This window comes from Engystomops pustulosus, chromosome 8, assembly GCF_040894005.1.
Source record: "Engystomops pustulosus chromosome 8, aEngPut4.maternal, whole genome shotgun sequence".
Taxonomy (NCBI): Eukaryota; Metazoa; Chordata; class Amphibia; order Anura; family Leptodactylidae; genus Engystomops; species Engystomops pustulosus.
Genome location: NC_092418.1, coordinates 40,612,811 through 40,619,952, shown reverse-complemented (window position 1 = coordinate 40,619,952; position 7,142 = coordinate 40,612,811). Strand labels below are relative to the sequence as shown.

Genomic DNA, 7,142 nt, shown 5'->3' with positions numbered 1-7,142 from the left:
CCATGGAGACCAATCAGAGCTCAGCTTTAATTTTATAAATAGCTGTAGTAAAATGAAAGCTGAGCTCTGATTGGTTGCCCTGGGCAACTAGAACAGTTCTGCTCTTCTGATAAATCTCCTCCAGTAACCTTTACCTCAGAAAATATATTGTATATGGCTCTCATTTATAAATGCTGTGTCCATGCTGCCCACAGCAACCAATCACAGCTCATCTATCATTCTTTAAGCAGTTTAAAAATGGAAGCTGAGCTAATATTGGCTGCTACGGATAACATAGAAAGGTCTCTTGTATTCATCCCATATCTCCATCTATCCTCCATAAAAGTTGGGAGGTATGTTCATATCTATCTCATATCTCTCTTTCTCTCTCATATATATCTAAAATCTCTCTCTCTCTCTCTCTTATAACATCATATCTTGCCTGTAATCATTTATCTATCAATCTTATAATATAGCTCCCCCTATATATAGGTCTATGGTATCTATATATCTTCTCCCTATTTATTTTTTATATCTATCTTTTAGAATATTGTCTGTCTAGCTATCTCATTTATATTTATTTATCTATGTGTCTATATCTCATTTATAGTATCCATCAATCAATCTCATAATCTATCATCTATCTACCTCACATTTATATCTATCTTTAGGGTGTAAAACTCTATGGGCTCTCTCAACCACTTGCATAGGTGCTTGATTTGTGGGTAAAAGTGGTCTAAGTAGGTCCAGGCTGAAAGCTGATATTGCCGCAGGTAATACGGTAAGACAGATGAGAGATGATGAGATCCATGAGATGCCTATTACACACTGTCAGCTCTGCTACATCGTTGCTATTCCACAATACACTAGATCTCCTGTGCCTTCCTCCCCCCATAAATAACCATAGTGCTCTTTCTATGATATGCTGCATAATTTTGTGGGAGACTTGAAGAAGGTCGGCTTGAGAAGGTCTAGGGGCAGATTTGCCATCAGAGGTATCTCCTGCATCAGACGGCTCCACTTACTGTAGAATTTCTTTGTGATGGGTCTTGTGGTGAAAAGGAGATTTTTTTTCTTCAGGTACTTCTAAGTTTTCCCTTACAAGTTTATCTTCAGAGGGGTTATTAAGTTGTCTTGTTTTCTGCCATTTACCATAGTTGATTTGTGTAGACAATTTCATTTGTAGGTTTGTGTCAAAACTGTATCCAGGGTGTACCACAACTGTCCAGAACATCACTTTAGCTGTTATCCTCAGGAAAGAAAAGGAAGTTGGTTTCAACAAGAGACTGGAGAGTAGATATGTGTCTCTTCTGGGGATGTGTTGCAAAAAACTGGGAAAACATATTGACGTTTTAAGTATAAGCCGCGGGCGGGATATGTAGCTGCTACTCATCAATAAAATGTTAAGTAGTTTCCCTTCATCAATACAATGTTCTCTGCAGCCCCTCCAATTAACAAAATGTCCAGCAGAGTGCCCCCATAGATTAAACCTCCAGCAGGGTGCCCCCATAGATTAAACCTCCAGCAGAGTGCCCCCATACATTTAGCCTCCAGCAGAGTGCCCCCATACATTTAGCCTCCAGCAGAGATCCCTCATACATTTAGCCTCCAGCAGAGTGCCCCCATACATTTAGCCTCCAGCAGAGTGTCCCCATACATTTAGCCTCCAGCAGAGTGCCCCCATACATTTAGCCTCCAGCAGAGTGCCCCCCGTACATTTAGCCTCCAGCAGAGTGCCCCCCATTTATTTAGCCTCCAGCAGAGTGCCCCCGTACAATTAGCCCCCAGAAGAGTACCTTCCCTGTACATTTAGCCTCCAGAAGAGTGCCCCCATACATTTAGCCTTCAGCAGAGTGTCTCCTTAAAAAAAATAAACGTAGTGCTCACTCTCCGGCTCTGTCCCGCATCGCCCTCTTCTCCCCTAAGCAGATATTTGGCTTCTCGACCGGGCCAGCTGATGCACGCCTATGCAATCTGGTGGCACAGAACAATGACGTCAGCAGGCATATGTTTATTTTTTTTTATACCCGAGTATAAGCCTAGTGGGGCTTTTTCCGCATGTAAATTGTTCTGAAAACCTCAGCTTAAACTCATATACAGTACTTTTTTACTAATTTTTATATCAGGAAAGGCGGGTTATTTAAACTCCTCGGTTTTTTGTCTTTTTTAAAAAATTTTTACTGTGTTTTTAGGCCATCTAGGGTACTTGAACCCTAGAGTGTCTGATCAATTCCACTATACACTGCAATAGTCCTGTATTACAGAATATTGCAGTTTGCACTGCATCTATATCGGTTTGTTACTCACAGAACATTACAGATGCAACCAAGAAACGGGCCTTGGAGTTTGACCGTCATTTCAAAAAACTTTTGATATGTTGTAGGGCAGGTAATTTTAAGCCCTTTTGCAATGGGATTAGTTACCTGAATCTTGCTCCTTCCTCTTTTATTCTGCAGACTTCCCCTAGATGTCAGTCATCTCTCATATGGCTGTTACTATAGACATTCCATCTTCATAAAGAAGCAGAGACTACGGCACAGGAGACACGCCCCCCTCTCTCTCCCTGCAATCAGCTTATCACCTCATGTCTCACTGCTCCAGCAGTCATGTGCAGGGAGAAGCACTAATTAATGTAGTGACCAAACACCTACGCTTATCTCTCCCTTAGCTTTCCCTACACTTGTTTATAAGCAAATAATCCACACAGACAGGAACTGCAGCCCCCCTTCCCCCCATCACCTCACACAAGGAAGTGGCAGGGGGCACTCTCCAAGTCTGCAAGCTGTGTCCTCATGTGCTGTGCTGAAGTATTACTTAGATAAATAGGTACATAGGTAGGTAGATACTAGATAGATAGATAGATATGAGATAGATACATAGATGGATAGATAGGAGATAGATAGATAGATATAAGATAGATAGATACATAGATAGAAAGATGATAGATAGATATGACTAAATAATAGATGATAGATATATATTAGATACGGTGCCATTGGTCAGCGGCACATGCATGTGATGAGGTGACAGGAGGCAGGTCCCGCCTCCATCTTGCTGATTGTAGTTTTTTTGAGAGCTGGAAACCCTGGTTGCTAGGGGGCAAAAGAGGTACTACATGAGGACCGAGAAGCAAAGTACTTTGAGGAATGATTTCCAGGGACACCTGGAGCAGAATTATGTTTTTTAGTTTTTTTTATTGCTCAAACTCCCGGCTTTCTTGGCAACTGATCATCGCGCCCCGGCAGCATTTCAATGATTAACATGTGGTCGGTGGTGGCACCAATCGCGGGTGTTTGAGGCATTATTCAGCCTCTGAGCCCTCTTCATACTCCCCCTCCCACATCAGGACATTCCGGAACGTCCCAATGCAGTAAGGGGATAAATATCCAGTAATATTTAAGATTTGATATGTTCTGCACATGGATTGAAAATATTATAAATATTATTTGATTTTTCTTTTGTTGCTTTAAAAAAAATCTTATTGTATTTGTTTCTTTATAAAACTAGAAAAAGTGCAGCTTTAAATAATTTTTCTCTAAAAAATTACTGTACATACTAATTTTGGAGAGAATTATTGTCTTGTGAACAAAGTGAGAGCAGTGATTGTATAGGCAGTGATCCTAGAAAGTCTGAATTGACGTCATGAGATGGATTGTCGGCTTTCACAATGTCTGTCCATGTCCAAGAACAGCAAGCTCTGGATTACCACTAAATGACTGATAATATTAAAATGACTTCAAAAACAAATAATTTCAAGCAATACAGTTATAGTGGATATTTACAAGATCGACAAGCCTGTATAACTCATGTAAACAGGGTGGGGGTTACACAGGGGTCTCCGTTCTTGTGATTTTAGGGGTTTTCACTATTCCAGTGATTACTCACTCATTTAGGCTAAAAAGAATTAAGAGTAATAATTCCAGATTACTATTGATATTGTGTGTGATTGTGTGTGTTTGTGTGTGTGTATGTTGGGGCGGGGGTATTCTGAACATGTTTTTAAATATACTTCAATAAGAAACTCTGCTTAGTTTGTAAAGAAAAAGACTGCAATGTTCCCCATACTTAAAATGTTAAAGTTGCTATGGAAAATAGCAATCTACCAGATTGAAAACTGGTCTCTCGCTCCTGTTTGTTACACAGCTGTGAGTGGTAACTCATCCTGCTCCTTCCCTGACTAAAATATGCTATGAGCATTAATTTCACAGATCAAACTAAAAATGAATGGGTTAATCCTACCTTCTCAGAGCTGTTTAACCAAACACAGAGAGATTAAATGTGAGCTCATGCAGCCTCCATACACACACACTGTACATGCTGGTATATTCTTCTCTATGGTAGAGACTAGCTCGATATTTTTTACAAATTAAGGCGACAATCACATGAACATCACCATAGAGAGGAGGAGGGTTGATCCCTCCCCTTTCCTTAAAGATGCACGATGCATTACACCATAACACAGGGAAATAAAGGACATATCCTATCTTTTCCCCATGTATAGAGACTATGGTGCCACAAGTGCGGCCATTGAGGGCCCACGGGGATGTATGTAATTAGTTAAGTATTTTAGAAAAATGTTCACCACATCCTCCGCATACTATATAAAAAATTATCCTTTTTAGTAAACAAATCATTTTTTTTCAATCCACAGTTGTGGCTTTTGCAGTGGCTCAGATAACAGATCATTTTCTATATCGCTAAAATATACAGTGTGTGGAAAATAAGTTACAATCCAATACACTGCCTGATGTTATCATTTGCATTTCCACCACATAATTTTATAAATATTAGGGGACTTCAAAATATATTATTCCACAATGCCTTCCCAATAGACAGATCCCAGGACACTTGGCAATATCTATACTGTACTTGGCCCATTGCTTAAAAAAAAAAAATCTCGTCTCTTTTGTTATTCCAGCCATGAAGATTGTGGCTCATGTCTTTGGTGTCACAAACCTGACATCCACGTTAGCTTCAGAATTTTCTTGGGCCTGCATTGATGTTTTTGTCTTTTCTTGCTTGGTAACAGATGAGATATATATCATTCTTGGATGGAGTATAACTTGCTTCCTACGAAAACCCCTTTATACCAAAACCAGAAGTGGAGCCCACACAGAGACAAAGTATAACTGGGTGATCTCCATCTATTACATGTTTTGGACCATTCCTGGTATTGGCTTACGAATACTTATACAAACTACTGATCCAATCCTGACCACATGCAGCTTCACTAAAGAGTGCGGAGATCTTAAGAATCTTCTGACTTCAGTACCTGCAGCGTTCTTCTCTAGATCCATGGAGGCTCTGTTATGACAAGAAGAAGGTTGTGGACAAAGCTAGAAAGGGAAGATCAAAGCAAATCATCTAAAACTGTTGCTCTACCTCTCCAGAATCAGCACCGTGTTAGTACGTTTTTTAGTGATATAAAAATGTGTCAGGTGTATGAAAACTCTGTTACAATAGATTAGTGAGATTTATATGTAGTGACTGGCAGCCAGAACTATTTCATAAAATCTAGTGCAAGTCTCTTTTATTGTCAATAAAATTTTATTTCTTTTTGCAATAGTTTGTTGTTGCCTAGGCTGAAGTAGTGAGTCTCAGACAGATCTTCACCCTTTAAACTGCTAGAGGGGCAAATTCCCAGACCATGGTCCTCAGAACGCTTCATCAAGGTCATCAATTGGCAGTAGGTGCTCTGTGGTGGAGAACTTGTAGTAGGGAGTCTTAGCCAGTTCTTCACCTTTTAACAATGCAAGAGTGGGCAACTTCCCAGATTATGGTGCTCGTAATCATCCATTAAGGTCACCAATTGGCAGTAGGTGATTTGTGGTGAAGAACTTGTAGCAAGGTCAGAAACCTAGCCAAGGGTCGTCAACAGAAGAGCAGTCAGGATGAGATAAGCCAAAGGATGAAGAGAAATCGTAGTCAGGACGGTCCGGGGGTCAAAAGCCGAGGTCAATGCGGAGAATCAGGAACTAGATGTACTGAAATTTATCTGGAGGCTCAGTGCACAGGCTGTAATACACAAAATGTAATTATTACAATATTTATATATGAAAACAAGACGGCAAAATTTATATTTAATGTTGAATCTCTATAGACATAAATCTGTCTTGTCTCAGATCTTTATTAATGACCTGGACTCCAGGAGGGAATCTATTTCTTATCTCTTAGAAGTGCAAAGAAAAATACTACATACCTGCAAACGCACAGCAACGCCACACATATGATGATAACCGGCAGCCCATAAATAACACTTCTAGGTAAATCACTAAAATGTTCTTTCAGCTCCTCAATATAAGATCTTCGATGTCCTAAAAGAGACAGGGATTATGTTACTAAAACTGGTTTTCATTAAGAAAGGAAATCTGCTTGGCCGTTATATGTCATCTATAGGCATCAATGTAGAGGACAGTCTGACACAACCTAGTGAGGACATTCATGAGTGAGATGTGATGCTCCTTGTGTGACCCCTGTAAATGTATTGTAAAACATGTGATAAGTGACAAGCTTCAGGGGTAGATACACGGCACAGGTGAGCTCCTGCTCCAGGTGGTAGGTTCTATATGTGGATGACATCTGCTCAGATCTTATCCACTATGTAGATTACTACACATTAGCTGCTGCCATTATTGCCTGTTTTGCCCATAATAAAGGCCTCAGATAATAAATCTTTATTTGTATAGAGCTCCTATATTGTGTTACACCTTACAAATCATGGGCTACACATACTGACAAAATTAAGTATTTAAGGGTTAAAATATAGCAATTAGCTCAAAGACCTATAATCACAATTATAAATACACATGGTGGACACTTACTCACTAAATCCTGATCCTTGCTTGGGTCTAATCCATGGAGGGCGATGGTACTGCCTTTTCCCTCCTCCATTAATGATGGCGGGGGGGTTGGGCGACAGACAACACAAGACACACACAACAAAAAGAACAAAAAGACATACATTTTGCACAGAAATGACAGCTAAAAAATCGCACGTAGTGATCTCTCCTCTCACAAACCACAATCACAACTGCAGCTTCTGAACCACTGACTATATGGCTAGAACTCGATGATGTCATAATTGTCTCTATGACAGCCGCCTGTGACCTACAACATATCAGCTAATACATTGCTGCCTTATTTACTGTTAATTGTATGACAAC

At 40.0% G+C, this 7,142-nt stretch overlaps 1 long non-coding RNA gene across 1 annotated transcript; it reads right to left on the bottom strand.

Annotated features, from left to right (window-relative positions):
• Positions 1–5,537: 5,537 nt before the first annotated feature.
• On the bottom strand, positions 5,538–6,861 carry LOC140076069 (uncharacterized). Its single transcript, XR_011849522.1, has 3 exons — positions 6,801–6,861; positions 6,179–6,293; positions 5,538–5,994 (listed from the first exon to the last, which is right to left on the bottom strand). It is a non-coding gene; the product is annotated as an uncharacterized lncRNA (long non-coding RNA).
• Between the last annotated feature and the right edge of the window lie 281 nt (positions 6,862–7,142).